The sequence below is a fragment of the Muntiacus reevesi genome, chromosome 5 (genome assembly GCF_963930625.1).
Source record: "Muntiacus reevesi chromosome 5, mMunRee1.1, whole genome shotgun sequence".
Classification (NCBI taxonomy): Eukaryota; Metazoa; Chordata; class Mammalia; order Artiodactyla; family Cervidae; genus Muntiacus; species Muntiacus reevesi.
The window spans coordinates 39,952,519-39,971,300 of NC_089253.1; the positions used below are offsets into that span (position 1 = coordinate 39,952,519).

General features: G+C 43.2%; 1 long non-coding RNA gene and 1 other non-coding gene across 2 annotated transcripts in view; one reads left to right on the forward strand and one right to left on the reverse strand.

Moving 5' to 3' along the window:
- The window catches only part of LOC136169673 (uncharacterized), a 45,571-nt gene that overhangs the window by 11,575 nt on the left and 15,214 nt on the right, over positions 1-18,782 (forward strand). The window lies entirely within an intron of this gene.
- TRNAC-GCA (transfer RNA cysteine (anticodon GCA)) lies at positions 6,607-6,678 on the reverse strand. The gene has a single exon. It is a non-coding gene; the product is annotated as a tRNA-Cys (tRNA).

Consider the following 18,782-nt stretch of genomic DNA (forward strand, 5'->3'; position numbering starts at 1 on the left):
GGCAGGTGGGCAACTCTACCCCCTTGGGCACTCAGCACTCTGCCCATTGGGCATGCTTCCTCCTTTCTATTTATCTGTTTTCATTCTTCTCCTTAACTGTTCACTGAAAAAGTCATTGTATTTCCTTAGCTTATATTGCCCAACTCTTAGGGAAAGAGACACCTTTCTGACTATCTCTCCACTTACTCCTGTAATATATACCCAATTGCTATTACTTGTAGGTGGCCTTCAAGAAGTTCTGTGAAACAGCAGCTCTCCAATGTCATTTTCTCTATAATTGAGGACTCACCCAGTGTGCAAAGCTGGCAGCAGTGCAGGGATACCTAGAAGCTGCCACTTGAACTATTGGGACATTCACATCATTTCGGAGGGGGGCTTCTACCGGTTTTATACTGTTGGGGAATGTCAATTGTCCCCAACATTCCGTGTCTGATCACACAAATGCTTTTAGATTCTAACTCCTAAGCTGCTCTTCTCTACTGACCAAACCCATTGCACAGCCCATTGTTAAAAGATACTGAAGTATATTAAAATTTTAGAAATTTATTTGAGCAAAAATCCATTTGAATTGGTCATCATCAAGTGGAAGTGATTAGAAGCACTCCATAGATGGGAGCTGGGGAAAAACTTTTATAGAGAAAAGGTGGAAGCAAAGTAAAGAAATTGTTGATTGACTCTAGTTGAAGCGCTGCTGCTGCTACTGCTGAGTCACTTCAGTCGTGTTCGACTCTGTATGACCCCATAGACGGCAGCCCACCAGGCTCCCCCATCCCCAGGATTCTCCAGGCAAGAACACTGGAGTGGGTTGCCATTTCCTTCTCCAATGCATGAAAGTGAAAAGTGAAAGTGAAGTCGCTCAGTCGTGTCTGACCCTTAGCGACCCCATGGACTGCAGCCTACCAGGCTCCTTGGGCCGTGGGATTATCCAGGCAAGAGTACTGGAGTGGGGTGGCACTAGTTGGCTCTTAATGATTGGTTGTTAGGTTTTGTTTACATAACGTTGAGGTATTTACAGGTTTACATTTTGGTTTGCTTACATAGGTGCTGAGACATTGGAGCCACCTCAATCCAATGGCCTCCTTGTTTAATTTAACAATTCCCCCTTTTGGTCATTCAGAGGATGAACAAGAGTTTGCTGTTAGTGACAGTCTCAGTCACTAGGAGAGTTAAATTGCTCTTATCAGTTAATGATGTCAGATCCATAGGTGAACTGCCTTTGCTGTTTATCCCATTGTGCATCTTGCTTCTGTTTCTCCAAGCTCAGTGAGACCATCTGATTTGCTGCTGTTGGTTACAAATATGCATTTGAGATCTTTGACACAACATAGCCCACCAAGGAGACTATAATGATGACTCTGTGTGTGTGTGTGTGTGTGTGTCTGTGTGTGTGTGTGTGTATTCATCACCCAGTCGTGTCTGACTCTCTGCGACCCCATGGACTGTAGCATGCAAGGTTCCTCTGTCCATGGAATTCTCCAGGCAAGAATACTGAAGTGGATTGCCATTCCCTTCTACAAATAATGGTGACTACTAGGGGATAACACCAAAAGACTGAAATATACTTCTTAGCCAGGGCCCCATGAACCTAGTATCAAATAAATCAAAGAATGTACCTGATATGGTACCAATCCATTTTAACCAAGTAGCTTGTTTGTTAATTTCTTGTATTTGAGTTTTTACAATACCAGAGGTGTTAATTCAGTTACAGCTGGAGGTATTAGCTCTGGCGCAGACCCTTTGTTCAGTCAACAAATAATCTAAAGCAGTTCTTACCATCTGAAATCACCTTAGCTAGAGAGCCCAGGTACTTTTGTTGTGCAGCCAAGGCCTTAGTGGTGGTAGGCTCAGCTATCACGGCCAGAGTTAAAGATAAGCTCCTAATCATGTGTTTGTTTGTACTAACTCTGAGCCGTGAAAGAAGGGGCTGTCCAGATGATCCCCATCTGGAGATAATAACATCTGCTGACAAACTTCTTTTTCGTCCATAGTATAAATTCAAGGGAGTGGGCCAGTGTTGAGTTTCTGAGGTGTTACAAAGGGACAGTGAAACAGTAAATGCAGCAAGACCATGGTGCCCTTTCATTCTCCAGCTGTCAAGGCAATGAGCTGCTCAAGCCTGAGGGCTAATACCAAAACTTCTGCGTGCAAAGCCAGGAAGAATACCTAGGACTGCTTCAGAAGTATTATCATTTGTGGACTCCTTGGTTGGTTAGCATCATTTTACCAAGACCCAACATAGTCAAAGACCACCTAAATGTATAGGTCTGTCAGCAAACTTACAAATGATTTGATTTACATTGGCTATTTTGCTGTGTCTTTTATATACATATTAAGTGAATCTCATATTCCATCCCCGGATTGGGTTAAATTGAGACAAGAAACAGGGATATGTGGAATTAGTATTTTAACTTTATAAAAAGGACCTGTGGAACAAGTTAAGTGCACAGTGGCATTTGGGATTCCAGTGAAATCACTTCTAGGGTAAACTTAGGGGTCTCTCCTGTCATGGGCTGATTTTGGTTTAACATGAAAAATCCAGCAGTTAGTTCAGTTTCCTGCACTAGCTATTTTTGGTGAATCCTAACCATAGTGTTATCTTCCCATGCATTAAAAGAGAGAACGCAGACAGCAAATAGGCAAAAGAGATAAAGACTTCATATTGGAGATATCGATTTTGATCTGTAATCTAGAGAGAGCTGTTTACCTCAAGATGTCATTTGCTTCTGGGGAGGGATCTCCCTGGTCAATTTTAGCTTTAGATCTCTGGCTAGGATGTAGTTCCAAGACTCTGGAGGACCACCTTACAACTGGGAGATGTGGACCTAGGGTTCGAGTCTCTGAAGTTTGACTACTATCTGGGTAGTGAGGCAAATATAGATGATCTCTTCTAATGAGGTTCAAGGGTAGTCTTTCTTAGATATTTCCAGAATACCCACCCTCCAGGTTCTAAAATGTAGAAGCTTCAACCATCTGTAGAAAAAGTCATGGAAAGCTTCTTTTACCTGGTAGAAATTTGCGTTAAAGCTTTACAATACTGAATCATATCAGAATTTGAGTCCAAGAGACAGATGTGATTCTATCATCAAGGGTATCAGTCTTCCCATTACTATTTCATAACTCATTCCTTTATCTTTTCCCATAGGTGTTGATCTAATCACCATGCCCAGAAGATTCCTCCCCAGAGGCAAATGACATCTTGAGGTGATAGACAGCTCTCCCAAGATCACAATCAAGGTCTTTATCTCCAATACTGGAACTCTAGGCAAGGGCAGTCCAATTGATTCTGTTAATTTAGCTAGCTTTAGTATTTTTTTAATATTTATTTTATTTATTTAGCTGTGTTGGAACTTGGTTGCAGCACACGGGATCTTTTTGTTACAGCACCCAGACTCTCTAGTTGTGGCTGAGAGGTTTAATTGCTCCCCAGTGTGTGGGATCTTAGTTCCCTAACTAGGGATTGAACCCTTATCCCCTGCATTGCACGGCAAATTCTCAACCACTGGACCACCAGCAAAGCCCTAGCTAGTTTTAGTTTTAAGATACCATTTATTTGTTCAACTTCACCAGGTCACTAAGGACAATGATAATGCCTTTGAGTCAGCAGTGCTTTATTTGTTTAATTATTTGTCTGACGAAATGAGTTCCCCTCTCATTGGAGATTTCTCAGGGGAAGTCCCATGAAGGAAATATATTTTCTAAAAGTTTCTCAGCTATAGTTGTGCCATCAGCCTTTCTGCATAGGAAGGCTTCAATCCATCCTGAGAACATACAAGCAATTACAAGAACATATTGGTAACCATCCACGTAGTCAAAGCTGTGGTCTTTTCAGTAGTCGTGCATGAATGTGAGAGCAGGACCATAAAGAAGGCTGAGTGCCAAAGAATTGATGCTTTCGAATTGTGCTGGAGAAGAGTCTTGAGAGTCCCTTGGACAGCAGGAAGATCAAACCAGTCAATCCTAAAGGAAATCAGTCCTAAATATTCATTGGAAGGACTGATGCTAAAGCTGAAGCTCCAGTACTCTGGCCACCTGATGTGAAGAGCCAACTCATTGGAAAAGATTCTGCTGCTGGGAAATATTGAAGTCAAAAGGAGAAGGGGATGGCAGAGGAGATGGTTAGACAGCATCAGCTACTCAATGGACACAAATGTGAGCAAACTCCAGGAAATAGTGAAGGACAGGGGAGCCTGGCATGCTCAATCCATGGGGTCACAAAGAGTCGGACATGACTTAGCGCCTGAACAGCAGCAGTTGTAACCCATTGAGAGAGGCAGTTGAATTAAATTCATTTGTAAGTGTTCAAATGGCCTGCTCAGTAGGTAATGGGAATGCCCCATCTAATACCTTAATAGTCTTGCCAGGGTTATGGATTTGACAAGTCAGACATTGGTGGTAAACCAGATTTGTGTCCTTGGACTAGTCATTCCACCAATTCTTTTTCATAATTCGGATAATTTTATCTGTGCAACAGTGAGATGCAGAATGTAGGACTTTTAGTAATGGCATTTTCAAGGATTCAGGAAGAATGAAGCAACTGTCCAGGCCCTCAGTAAATTCTTGTATAATGTCAAATTTGCACCCTTCTTGCCCCCAAGATTGTTGCTCCAGCTCAGATCCCTAACTTTGTCTTTTATATAAATTATCATAAATAATTTGGTTAGAATTGATCTTACAGAGTTCATTCAGGTTGTGTCTTGGGACAGTTTCAGCGCTTACTGATTTAGCATGGAAGTCTGCCACAGCATTTGCCTGATAATCATGTTCTGTCTTTCTAGTATGAGCTTCAGTTTTAATCATTGCAATTCAGTTACACAATAGAATGACAGAGAACAGTTTCATTTATTCAGGGCCCATTTTTCATCAGCCTTCCACTAGTAGAGAGGAACCTGTTTCCATAATAAACCAAAGTCATGCACCACCCCAAAGGCATGTTTGCTGTCAGTATAAAGGTTTACTGATTTTCCTTTGGATAACTGACAACTCCGAGTGAGAGCATATAGTTGAGCAGAGTTCAATCGGGAAAGGCTTCCCCTTTGCCGTAAATCCTATTGAGCTGTCATGGCATATCCTGCTTGATTTTTCCCCTCTGCATTCTTAGCATAGGACCCAGCAACAAGTATCAAATCTTGGATTTTTAATGATGTATCCTGTATGTCAGTGCAAGGGGTCAATAACCACACCGCCATGTCTACAAATTACCATGATCTGTACCATCATCTGCAAGGGCGGCAGAGTTGAAAAGTTGTGGTGCTCGAGATGCTTAGAAAGTGAAAGGAGAAGGGTCTCATGTGAGTCTGCTTGCTGAAAACTGTTGAGTCTGAGGGGAGTTTAATAGACTGAACAGCATGAGGTACTTGAAAGTATAAGTCATATCCTAATACCAACTCACCTAAGTCTTCCACTAATTTAGCTGCTATGGCTACTGCTTTTAAACAGTTTGAATATGCTCTGGCTACTGGGTCTAACTGTAAGTTACAGGAAGCAATAGCTCTGTTTTCCTCCATGTTCTTGTGTTAGAGTTTCTGGATCCTGGTTATCACTCATCAATAAATAAGATGAAAGGTTTGGGGGCTCTAGGGCTGGAGTTCATTGCAGGGCTAATTTTAGTTGGCAATGAACTTGCTCATGATTATCTTCCCAGGGTTAAGCTCTGGAATTGAGATCCTCACAAACTCATGCAGGGGACTTGGTGATCAGAGAAAAATTTGAAACCCAAGATCTACAATATCCTGCAAATCCTAGGAAACTCTTATTTGTTGTTTAGTCATTGAGCTGGGCAAGTTGTGAATAGTCTCTCTTTTTTCAGATGAAAAGAAAATGCCCCAGCAGATGAATGGATAAGGAAGCTGTGGTACATATACACCATGGAATATTACTCAGCCATTAAAAAGAATACATTTGAATCAGTTCTAATGAGGTGGATGAAACTGGAGCCCATTATGCAGAGTGAAGTAAGCCAGAAAGAAAAACACCAATACAGTATACTAACGCATATATATGGAATTTAGAAAGATTGTAACGATAACCCTATATGCAAGACAGGAAAAGAGACACAGATGTATAGAACAGACTTTTGGACTCTGTGGGAGAAGGCGAGGGTGAGATGATCTGAAAGAATAGCATTGAAACATGTATATTATCAATTGTGAAACAGATCGCCAGTCCAGGTTTGATGCATGAGACAAGTGCTCAGGGCTGGTGAACTAGGATGACCCAGAGGGATGGGATGGGGAGGGAGGTGGGAGGGGGGTTCAGGATGGGGAACACATGTAAATCCATGGCTGATTCATATCAATGTGTGGCAAAAACCATTACAATATTGTAAAGTAATTAGCCTCCAACTAATATAAATAAATGAAAAAAAAAAAGAAAAGGAAATGCCTTCTGCACCCCGTAGACCACTTCCTTTGAGAATCAGAGATTTTTCTTGAGGTCTTAGGGCCTTTACAAGCTAATGACTGTAGTTTTTTGGGTTTTTTTTTTTGTCGCTCAGTCATGTCTGACTCTTCGTGACCCCATGGACTGTAGCCTACCAGGATCCTCAGTCCATGGGATTTTCAAGGCAAGAATACTGAAGTGGATTGTCATTTCCTTCTCCAGGGGATCTTCCCGACCCAGGGATCGAACCTGGGTCTCCTGCATTGCAGGCAGACGCTTTACCGTCTGAGCTACCAGGGAAGCCCTGTAATAAATAAACCTATTTCTGAGTTATCCTTTGAAGTGGAACATAGCAATAAGTTATCTACATAGTGAATGAGTGTAGAGTTCTTAAGGAACTGAAAGGTGACCAAGTCTTGATGTAAAACCTGTGAAAAATAAAACGGGGCTCCAGTGAATCTTTGTGGCATTACAGTCCAGGTATGGTGTTGGTTTTTTCCAAGTGAAGACAAATAAATGTTGATCATCATTGTCAACTGGAATACTAAAGAAAGCAGAGCTAAGATCTACTGCTGTGAGCCATTTTGAGCTTGTAGGTACATTAGATAACAAGGTCTTGGGATTTCAAATGGCATGGAGACTTGGCATCATAATTTTATTAATTGCATGCAGACCCCGGACAGATCTCCAGCCTCATCCTTTTCGTTTTCTGATGAGTAAGATCAGAATGTTACAGAGACTACTGCATGGAATTGTAAGTTCTTTCTTAATTAAGTCTGTATTTGGTGAGAGCCTTAGGAAAGCTTCTGGCTTTAGTGGATAGTACAGCAATTTAGGCAGGAGTCTGGAATGTTCTGTTTGGATTTTTTATGGATTCAGTGCTCTTAATTTTGCCTGTGACACTTGAGGAAGAAGCATACAGGCATTCAGGCACTTGTGAGAGTTAAGGGTTTTCATACTTTAGAGTCTCAGTTCCTGCTTGCAGAGAGCAGGACACCTCAGGTTCAGGGGAGTCAGAAAATTCTAAGATCGTTTTACCTTCTGTGTTAAATTTTATATAACTCTTCATTTTTAGAAAGCAAACCTCATCCTAACAGGCTTATGGGGACCATGTCACACAGAAGGAAAGTATGGTTTTCCAAAAATGTCATCTGGTTCAGTTTAGGTTAGACATAAATACCCTTTGCACTTGGTTAGAAACCCCCAATATGGAAATATTCGCTTTTCTCCAAGGGAGTTGCTGCTTTATGAAAGGAAGTTTTAATAGCGATAAAGTGGCAACGGTAAACCCCAATACTGAGCAGTATTCCCCACTGTTTATCTTAGGTTCCATTCGCTCATTTAGAGGAATCCTGGGGAGCAACTTACAGGAGTACCCCTCAGCGCCCCATCGGTGTTTATTATTACTTCAGTAATCAAAGATTTTGAATTCCCCCAATGGAAAAACAGTCTGGATTAATAAATGGAGGTCTGTGAAACAATGGGATCTGCAGGGGGCATTGCTTTTTTCAGTGCCCCAGTTGTGTACAGTGAAGGCAGACATTTCAGAGCAGAGTTCTTTTCCTGAATGGGGGATCTCTAGGTTCTGGCTTGAAATGTGTTTGTGGAGGTCTCCTTGGCCCTTGGAGTTGTTATAACTTCAGGGCCACAAATTGGTTGGCTTTTTAAATTTTATCTTTCTTCAAGGTTTTTTCAAAATGCTTAGCTAGGTCTATTTTTTTTTTTTTTTTTTAAGCTAGGTCTATTAATTCAGTAAGAAAGGTAGCTTCTCAGCCCAGCTCGTGTCTCTTAACTAGGCTACTTGGTTCAGCCAGAGCTTCCTTTTTTTTTTTTTTCAGAGCTTCCTAATGAATAAGGAGGTAAGGGTGTTTTCTGACCCTGCATTAATAAAGAATGTTTCACAAACAGGGTTTCCAATTTTTGTCTTAGAATCTGAGACTGCTTCATTCTTTTCTTGTTTGTTTGCAAGACTGATAGACCAGTCAGTCTCTCTGGGAAATGCCTTATCCATACCTACAAGTAGGTCTTCAGCTATTTTTCTAGTGCCTTTTGGGCCATCTGTAGCAAACCACAGTTTGTATGTAGGTCTTTATCATCAGTTTCGGGATCTTACCATTTGGCTTCAGTCATCCATTTGGGGGCATGACCACATCCTGATTCATTTGAATAAACTGGCAGAGGTCCAGGAGCCCCATATGGTAGGCTCTAGTTAGAATTCTAAATTCCTCATAAAAATTTTGAGGATTCTCTTGAGGGTCTGGAGAACTTTGATGATGGCTCGGCTTCAGCCTTTGACCAGGAGAAAAGATGGTTACATTTGGTATTCCAGGCTTAGTCAAGGGCCTGACTTTCAAAGGTAAGTGAGGGGACTTCCCTGGTGCCTCAGCAGTAAAAAATCCACCTGCCAAGGCAGGAGACACAGGTTTGCTCCTTGATCTGGAAAGATCCCACATGCCCTGGAACAGCTAAGTCCACGCGCCATACCTACTCAGCCTGTGCTCTGGAGCCCGAGAGCTGCAACGACTGAGGTCCACGCACCCTAGAGCCTGTGCTCCAAAGAGAAACTACCGCGGTGAGAAGCCCATGCACCGCAACTAGAGAGTAGCCAGCCGCTGCAACTAGGGAAAAGCCCATGCAGCAGCAAAGACCCAGCACAGCCAAAAATAAAGTTATTTAAAAAAAAAAAGGACCACTGAGGGACCTCCCTGGTGGTCTAGTGGTTAAGACTCCATGCTCCCAATCCAGGGGGCCTGAGTTCAAACCTTGGTCAGGGAACCAGATCCTGCATGCCACAACTAAAGATCCCATGTGCTGCAGCTCAGACGTGGTGCGGCCAAATAAATATATGCATGCGTGCTCAGGCATGTCTGACTCTTTGGGACCCCATGAACTGCAACCTGCTATGCTCTTCTGTCCATGGAATTCTCCAGCCAAGAATACTGGAGTGGGTTGCCATGCCCTCCTCCAGGGTATCTTCCCGACCCAGGAATCAAGCCCGCATCTTCTGCTTGGCAGGCAGATTCTTTACCACTGGGCCACATGGGAAGCCCAAAAGAAAGATAGACGCCCCTTGCTCCCAAGGAGGCTGTAGACTACTGGGCATAAATATGTCATAATCCTGGAGCGGTTCCCTGCAAGGTATTGATGCTGATGTTCTTTCGTCTCTAAATTGTGTCTGAGTCTTTTTGCAACCCCATGGACTGTAGCCCACAAGACTCTGCTGTCTGTGGGATTTCCCAGGCAAGAATACTGAAGTGGGTAGCCATTTCATTCTCCGGGAATCTTCTGGACCATCTCCTGTGTTGGCAGGTGGATTCTTTACCACTGACCCAGCAGGGAAGCCGCCAAATAAAAAAATATATTTAGAAAATAGAAAGCAATTAAGTAAACGGATTAGTAGGTTCAGGAAATTTAGGGAGGGGAGGGATGCCAGAAGGAAGTTGGAGTCAAGTCAGGCAGTATGCACTTCTTTTTAGATTCACCATCAACTTGTTGCTTAAAGTTTTCAATTGTGTTTTGTAAAGAATCTTTTAAAGAAGTAATTTTGATTCCTTTCATTTTTAAGAAGCTTCTGAATACCAGTGAAAAAAAAAAGTGCACCACACTGTTTTGGAACTGTTTAGAACTCTTTTTTCTCTGGAGCACCTTGTAAAGATATGCTTATCTAGGTTAAAAATTTCCTGCTACAGCCACTGTAATTCAAGGTTGTCTTTGATAAGATAATACAGGGCCTATAATTTATACATATTGTTAGCCAGGACCGCAGGTAGAGGAGTCCCAGATTTTTTGGACTCAAGGAAAATTTTCTTTCTTTCTCTCTCTCTTTTTTTCTTTTATGTTTTGTCCATGACATGTGGCATGCAGAATCTTAGCTCTCCAACCAGGATCAAACTTGTGCCCCATGCAGTGGAAGCAGGGAGTCTTAACCACTGGACTACCAGGGAAGACTCCCCCAGTCCAGTTCCTTTAAGTCAGCTGATCACCAGTCCTAGTCCGGGAAAGAAATCCTCAAATAAATTCAGAGAGTTCTTTCAAACCCAAAAACCACGAAGCTCAAATAAGAAAGTAACCTACGTACAACTTCCAGAGGTAGGAAGAAAGCAGTGAGCCCAATAGGCTCAGTGGGTCACTCTGCCTGGCTGCTTGCTCCTGTGGCAACTTGGCATCTCCTTTGGATCCCAGTTTTGACACCAGAACAGTTAAAAGGTAAACTGAGGCATAGTAACTTTTTAGGGAATTTATTTGAGCAAAAATATATTCAAATAAGGCCGTGCCAAACTGGAAGCAGTTAGAAGTGCTCTCTTGATAGGAGCTGAAGAAACGCTTTTATAGAGAAAAACTGAAAAGCAAGGTAAGGAAAGTATTGATGGGCTCTAATTTTAAATGTAGTTGGCTCTTTGTCCTTAGGTTCTGCTTTCATAACCTTGAGGTATTCACTGGCTTAGATTTGGCTTTGCTTCCGTAGATGATGTGGGCTTCCCTTGTGGCTCAGCTGGTAAAGAAGCCTCCTGCAATGTGGGAGACCTGGGTTCGATCCCTGGGTTGGGAAGCTCCCCTGGAGAAGGGAAAGGCTACCCACTCTAATATTCTGGCCTGGAGAATTCCATGGACTGTACAGTCCAAGGGGTTACAGAGTTGGATATGACTGAGTGACTTTCACTTTCACTTCACTTCACTTTCCATAGAGAGTGCAGCCTTAGAGCCCCCTCAGTCTAATGGCCTCCTTGCTGAATTAATCTAACACCATCCTCTGTCGTCCTCTATCTCCCTACCCGTGTTGTCCCCTGCAACCCACTCTCCACCCAGCATTAGAATGATCTTTCTAAAGCAAATCTGGTGCAGGGTCTCCCTTGCTTAAAGCCCCCCCACTGGCTTCCCATTGCCCTCAGAAGCAAAATCCATTCCTTCACAGCCCACCTTACCCCTCATTCCTGTCTCTCACCACCAGCACGCCGGGACCCCTCGAGGAGGAGGCTGGGCATATACAGAGCCCTCTGCCTGGAGTGCATTTCCCTCTCTGTTCCTGGCTCCAACTTCCTCATTCTTTAGGTTACCAGTAGGGCTTCGCAGGTGACTCAGTGGTAAAGAATCCACCTGCCAATTTAGGAGAGAGCTGTAGGTTTGATCCTTGTGTCTGGAAGATCCCCTGGAGAAGGAAATGCCAACCCACTCCAATATTCTTGCCGGGGAAATCCCAGGGACAGGGGAGCCTGGCGGGCTACAGTCCATGGGGTCACAAAAGAGTTGGACACGACTGGGTGACTGAGCAAGGCGTTTCAAGGACCTCCCGTATCTGGGGTGGTCTAATGGCCCCCCATTAGAGTCAGTCCCGTGCTCTTTCGAGTTGGACTGACACTTTCACTTCTTTCAATCGCCTTCTTATTCGTATGTCAAAATAATGTACTAAAATGTTAATTTGTCTTTTGTTCTCACTGCTGTGGGAGAATTAGCAGGTCATTGATTTGAAAACTTGCGTTCACAAAAGGATGGTGGCAGAATTGTTCCAGAGGGGAGGGATCTCAACTGTTGAAGGGAATCCTGGTGGGATTCCAGGGGAAGCAGGGAAGAAATCAGTTCATCATCAGCTCAGCCACTCAGTTGTGTCAGACTCTTTGTGACCCCTTGGACTGCAGCACACCAGGCCTCCCTGTCCATCACCAACTCCAGGAGTTTACTCAAACTCATGTCCATTGAGTCGGTCATGCCATCCAACCATCTCATCCTCTGTTGTCCCCTTCTCCTCCTGCCTTCGATCATTCCCAGCCTCAGAGTCTTTTCTAATGTGTCAGCTCTTCACATCAGGTGACCAAGGTATTAGAACTTCAGCTTCAGCATCAGTCTTTCCAATGAATATTCAGGACTGATTTCCTTTAGGATTGACTGGTTGGATCTCCTTGCAGTCCAAGGGACTCTCAAGAGTCTTCTCCAGCACCACAGTTGAAAAGCATCAATTCTTTGGTGCTCAGCTTTCTTTATGGTCCAACTCTCATATCCATAGATGACTACCTGTGGACATCCGCTAGGTATTGAGAGCAATGGGAGGGTCTCTGAGGACAGGAAAAGACACACCTGAAAAGCAAGGGTACTGGAGAGATCTGAAGGCACGGCCGGAGTGGAGAAGGGGAATGGAGGTGGAGAAGATCGTTCTAGGCATCCCAGCATATACAAAGGTTCTGTAGTAGAAGGGGACAGACTCACATAAGAGGGAAGTAGCATGGGTGAGGTATGGCTTGAGGCACAGTCAAGCACGCAGGGTTTTAAAGGCTTTGTTAAGGATTTTGGTCTTTTTTCTAAGAGCAAAAGTGTTAGGAGAAATACACTAACTGAAACTGCCCACCCAGACTAGGCAGCATAGCAACCGTCTGCAAGAGTAACTTTGCGACAGAAGGTCCTGGTAAGGAACTCCGAACTACTAGGAGCTAAAAAGCTACCGACAACTGGAAGAATCCGGGAAAGGTCAAAAGGAGACTCCACATGTCCTACCTCCTCCCAGAATCCCTCTCACTGGCATCCATCTCGGCTGGGCAATGTGCGCACCAAGAAGGACCCTGAGTCAGAATGCTTGGCCAGAGCCAACCTGGGAACTAATCCCATCAATGTAAAGGCTGAGACTGTGAGCCAGAGGCAGAGCAGTTCTCCTGGGTTCCCTTACTCTCCTGCTCTCTGCCCGGGGATCCCTTCCCAATAAACTCTCTTGCTCGGTCAGCATGTGTATCTCCTGGGACAATCCATTTCCCAGTGGAAATAAGCCCCCTTTCAGACCCTGGAAGAGATCCCCCTTGCTGCAACAAGAGGAGGTTTTAAACATTCGTGGGGGGTCAGGGTAGGGCAGGGGTTGATATTATCAGATTTATATTTTGAAAAGACAACTGTGAAAATATATTGCAGGGAAAAAAAGAGTAGAGGCAAGAGGTAGATTAGAAAGCCTTTGAATTGACCCGAGAGAGAACTGAGGCGCTGCCAGCAATACCACAACATACGTGGAAATGTAAAAAGGAGGCAGAGTCCACAGTCCCTGAGGATATTCAACAGAATTGGGGGAGGAGAGGGAGGCTCCAGTGATGACACTGAAATTTTGATTTGCAGGAAAGGAAAGGTGCTGGTATTATTCATTGAGCCCTGGGACATCAGGAGAAAAGCAGGCTGGGGCCGGGGAGGGGGGCTGGGGAGGAGCAGATCAACTGGGGAGCATGTGTCTGCAAGTACCAGAAGGCAGAGGCTGAACTGTAAGACTGTTGTTTACAAAAGAAGCCCAGAGATTCGAGTTTCCTGAGTTTTCTCAGACTCTGCCCACTATTCAGCTCCGTCCCTTCTTGTGGGCCGGTTTTTCGGTCCTATGTTTGTTGTCTCATGACTGACATAGCTCCAAATATCATGTGCTCACACCAGCGTTACAAGTAAGGAGTGAGGTGCAGGGGCTCTGTCTTTTTATCTGGAAGGCAAGATCTTCAAAAACTCACCAGCAAATTTCCCATTGCCTCTCGTGGGCCAGAGCTGGCTGCCTGACCATCGCTGAACGCAAAAGGAGCTAGGAAGATTTGTATCCATGACAAAAAGTCTTCCTTGACAAACTCCAATCCAGGTCCTTTGAAGCCTCTTCTCAGCTGTGCCCTGACTTTTGGACTTGTGTGTTCATCACTGCATCGTTCAGTTTTAACAAGAATCTGTTGGGTTAGTCTAGCCAGAATCTCGCCCTTACCCTCTGAGTTTTCCACTTAGTAATTTTCCATCCACTGATCCCCACCCTGAGCCTTGGCTATAAATTCCTACTTTTCTTTATTGTGTTTGAAGTTGACCCCTAATACAAACCCCCATCATAGTAGCTCCTTGGAAAAGTTCACCTGATGATCATCAACAAATGTAATGAATGGTTTTTCCTTTAACATCAATCATTTGGCAAAAAAAAAAAAATATATATATATATATATATATCTCATTTGTAGTTTAGAGTAATCATAATTTATCCCCCCCGGGGCTGAGGGCAGAGCCTGTATTCCTAAAATCAAGGGAGCCCATAAAGGAGCTGGGGGAGGGCTAATGGGTTGCAGTGAACCGGATGTGCGCAGTGTCAAGGTCAACTATCATCTGTGCAGCTCAAATCCAAGCTTCTTTCTGGAAACAGCACTTCCACTTTTTCTTTTGGGATTGTGCTGCTCACACCCAAACTAAGTGGTTGGGTGTGGCTGATCTCATCCCCCACAGTGTGGGGTTGGTGTATGACCCAAGTGAGGTCGCCAGTACCAGGATGCAAACTTGAGACATATTAATCTTCACATTTTATTCATTATTTATCTAAAATTCAATTGTAGCTGAATGTCTCATTTAAAAAAAATTTTTTATTGACATGTACACACTACTTTATTATTTTTTGTCTGTGCTGGGTCTGAATTGCTGCATGTGGGCTTTCTCGCGTGATGAACAGCAGGGGCTATTCTCTAGTTGTGGTGCATGGGATTCTCATTGCAGTGGCTTCTCTTGTTGCGGAGGATGGGCTCTAGGTGCATCGGCTTCAGTAGTTGTGGCTCCCAGGCTTGGTTGCTTGGCTGCACGTGGAACCCTCCTGGACAAGGGATCAAATCCATGTCCCCAGCATTGACAGGCTGATTTTTACCCACTGTGCCATCAGGGAAGTCCTGAATGTCTCATTTTTTTGAACTTTTTATTTTATCCTGGAGTATACCCAATTACCAATATTGTGATAGTTTCAGGTCCACAGCAGAGAGACTCAGTCATACATATACATGTATCTATTCTCTTCCAAACTCCCCTCCCATCCAGGCTGCCGCATAACATTGAGCAGAGTTCCCTGTGCTACGCAGCAAGTCCTTGTTGGTTATCTATTTTAAATATAGCAGTGTGTACTTGTCTGTCCCAAGCTCCCTAACTATCCATTCCCCCATCCTTACCCCCAGCAACCATAAGTTCCTTCTGGAAGACTGTGAGTCTGTTTGTGATTTGTAAATAAGTTCATTTGTATCATTTCTTTTCAGAATCTGCATAGAAGGGATATCATAGGATATTTCTCTTTCTCTGTCTGACTTACTTCACTCAGTATCACAATCTCCAGGTCCATCCATGTTGCTGCAAATGTTATTTCATTCTTTTTATGGCTGAGCCATATTCCACTGTATATATGTACCAGATCTTCCTTATACTCATATTTTTATTCATTAAATCTGGCAACTCCAGATCCAGGCCTACCAATAGGACACAGACATTGGTTTGGAAAAAACCGTGAGTCCTAAGCCAGGCTGATGGGAGTCCCCCTTCAAACATTTGATGGAGCACTCAGGGAGGAGGCTTTTTTAATTGTACTGGGTTGCAAAGCTAGCAGAACATAACTTTAGCTGCAAGAGTGAGCTTCAGACCTAGATCTGGCCCATCCAAAGATTCCTTCTCCAGATTACAGTGATTGGGTCATAACTAGGCACAAAACCCAAGCAGAGTCAACAAGATGCAAGCCTGGAGCTGATGATGGAATTATTGGCATAGAGAAACCTCTGTCTGCTGGAGATACTGAGCTGGAAGCATGGAAGCCTGTTGCTGCTGGTGATTATCTCACCTCCATGTGACGGAGGGTAAGCATAGAAGTCAAGTCAGCAGAGGGGATTCCCTGGCAGTCCAGTGGTTAGGACTCTGCATTTCACTGCAGAGGGACTGTGTTCAATCTCTGGTACAGGATGAAGATCCCACAAGTGAAGTCAGCAGAGAAAAAAGCAGAGGCAAGAAATGGAAAAACAGATGCTGAGTCCTGTCAATATCATTGAACCTTTAATATCAATCTGCCAGGCCTCAAGCCATTCTTCCTCTGGACTTTTCAGTTAACTGAGCCATTAACTTCGATTTATGGCTTAAACTAGTGTGACCTGGAATTCTGTGACTTGCCCCCAAGGGAATACTGATTAGGGGAAGGTCCCTGGTTCAATTTTGGACATGTTGAGTTGTGTCTGATGTCAAGTAGCCGGTTGTACATGTGAATCTGAGCTAAACGTTTAAATTAGTTAAGTCTACTTTGCATAGATAGTGAATTCCCCATGCCTGGAACCCAGCCTGGCATAAGGTAGGCATTCAGTGAATATTTGATGAATATATGAATGAATGAATATAGCAATCATTAATTCTTAGTAGCCCTTCAAAACAAGAAGTGCTGATCAATCCAGGTAGTTGGGATAAATATAATGAACACTGCTGAAGAAAATATTAGTGAACAGGAAGACCAAATTGAATAACTTTCCCAGATGGGCGAGGTTTTAAAAATTGAAAATATTAAAAAAAAATTAGTAAAAGTAGAAGTAAAAATATCCAGATAATAGGATTTCAGAAAGAAAAATATAAAGTTGGAGAAAAAAATATTTGAAGAGATAATGAAAGTAAATTTAGAGAATATAAGAAAAGATCAAAAGACTTCTGTTTGCAACCAGGATATAGAAATTTTCAGCCAGCCAATGCTCCCACTGCAGAAATTAGAAGACAAACAAAACAAAAAAATAAGAAAATTGCAAGAATCATCTTTTTGAAATCAGCAGAGTTATAAATAAATGCAAAGCTATGAATGAATGCGATAAAGATTCCAGACATGAATAGGCTGAGAGTCACAGGTCAAATATTTTTCTCTGGAGGGATTTGTCAATTCAGGGCACAAAAGCTTAGCTCAGGCAAAGGAACACTACTGGGAGGAAGAGAAGCCAGCAGAGCTTTTGGTGGTCATGAGGAGCTGGACATTTCTGGAAGTCCCAAAACTTGGGAGTGAAGTCTTCTGCAGTCTCATGGTGTTTAGGCATGGTGTTTAGGGCACTTGCTATGTTGTAAAGATGTATGGGGTGGGAGATGGGAGTTGTCATTGTTGGAGGTGGGAGAGTTAAAGCTCAGAACTTCCAAATGGCAGAATAAAACATCCCATAGCCCAAAGGCTGAGACAGAGACCTTCGAGGCTCTCATTCAAAAGCCCCGGAATGGAAAATCCCCTGGTGGTCCAATGGGTAACAATCTACCTTCCAAAGCAGTGCTGGTCAGGGAATTAGACCCCACATGTTGTGGGGCAACTAACTCAATGTGGGCAACTAGAGAACCCACACGCTGCAACTAAGACCCAACACAGTCAAATAAATAGTGTTTTTTTTAAATTAAGTCTTTAAAAATAAAAATAATAAAGAGAAATGAGAGCCCAGAATGCTCATGCCTAAGAAACGAGGATGCAACAAAAGTAGATAGAATATTCATAAAACTGAAATGTATCCCCAGTTCGGTTAATCCTTTACTAACTAAAGGTGATCAGTGTTAGTGCAGGAGCCCCACAGAAGTGAATGCAGAACATCCTGTAATGGAGGATAAGATCATGTGTATAAAAGATCATGGTCCTTTGGGAAGTTGCTAGTCTGTCCTAACAGCAAATAGAAGGCTGAGAAAACTGAGAAATCAGCAACTCTTCTTAGATGTGTAAAAGAAGTGAGGTCACAGCAAGTGACAGAAGGTCGCAGAGGGCCAGGGACCTGTGACAGTGAGGTCGCAGAAGTGAGAGCAGCAAACTGCCGCTCCCCAAGTTGGAGAGACAAACAGGTGAATACAGAGACTACCTGAGCAGAAACCCACGAGCTGAAACCTCCGTGGGAGCCCATGCAGGTAGGGAAGCCTGAAGGGTAGTTGATGAATTGCGAGCAATTCAGTGCAGATGGCCTTGGCATCACTGACTCAATGGACATCAGTTTGAGCAAGCTCCGGGCGTTGGTGATGGACAGGGAAGCCTGGCGTGCTGCAGTCCATGGGGTCGCAAAGAGTCGGACATGACTGAGTGACTGAAATGAATGGGAATATTAGAAAAAGGAGAGAGAGTGAAAGGAGCAGAAGAAATACTGGAAACATTCCCCAACTGAATGTCAGATACCAAACCAGTAGACTTGCCATTTCTAAGAAATGTTAAAAAAAGTTCTTCAGAGAAAAGGAAAATAATATAGGTCAGAAAGTTGGATCTACATAAAGAAAGGAAGAATATGGAAGAAAGAATAATGAAGGTAAAATTAAAACTTTCATTTTTCTTATTCTTAATTGATCTAACAGATAGCAGTTTGTTCAAATTAATAGTATATATGTATACACACACACACACACACACACACACATAATGTATGTTTATATATAAGTGACATGAATGACAGTGAAGGAACAGGAGAGAAGTTATGATTATTTTGATATTATAGGAAACTTGTTACTGAGACTTCCTGGTGGTCCAACAGTTAAGATTCCAGGCTCCTAAGGCAGGGGGCCCGGGTTCCGATCCTTAGTCAGGGAACTAGACACCATATTGTCTTCAAGGAAGATTGAAGATCCCGAATGCTGCAACTAAGACCCGGCACAGCCAAATAAAAAAATACTAAAAAAAAAAAGAAAAACTCATTACCCATGAGGTT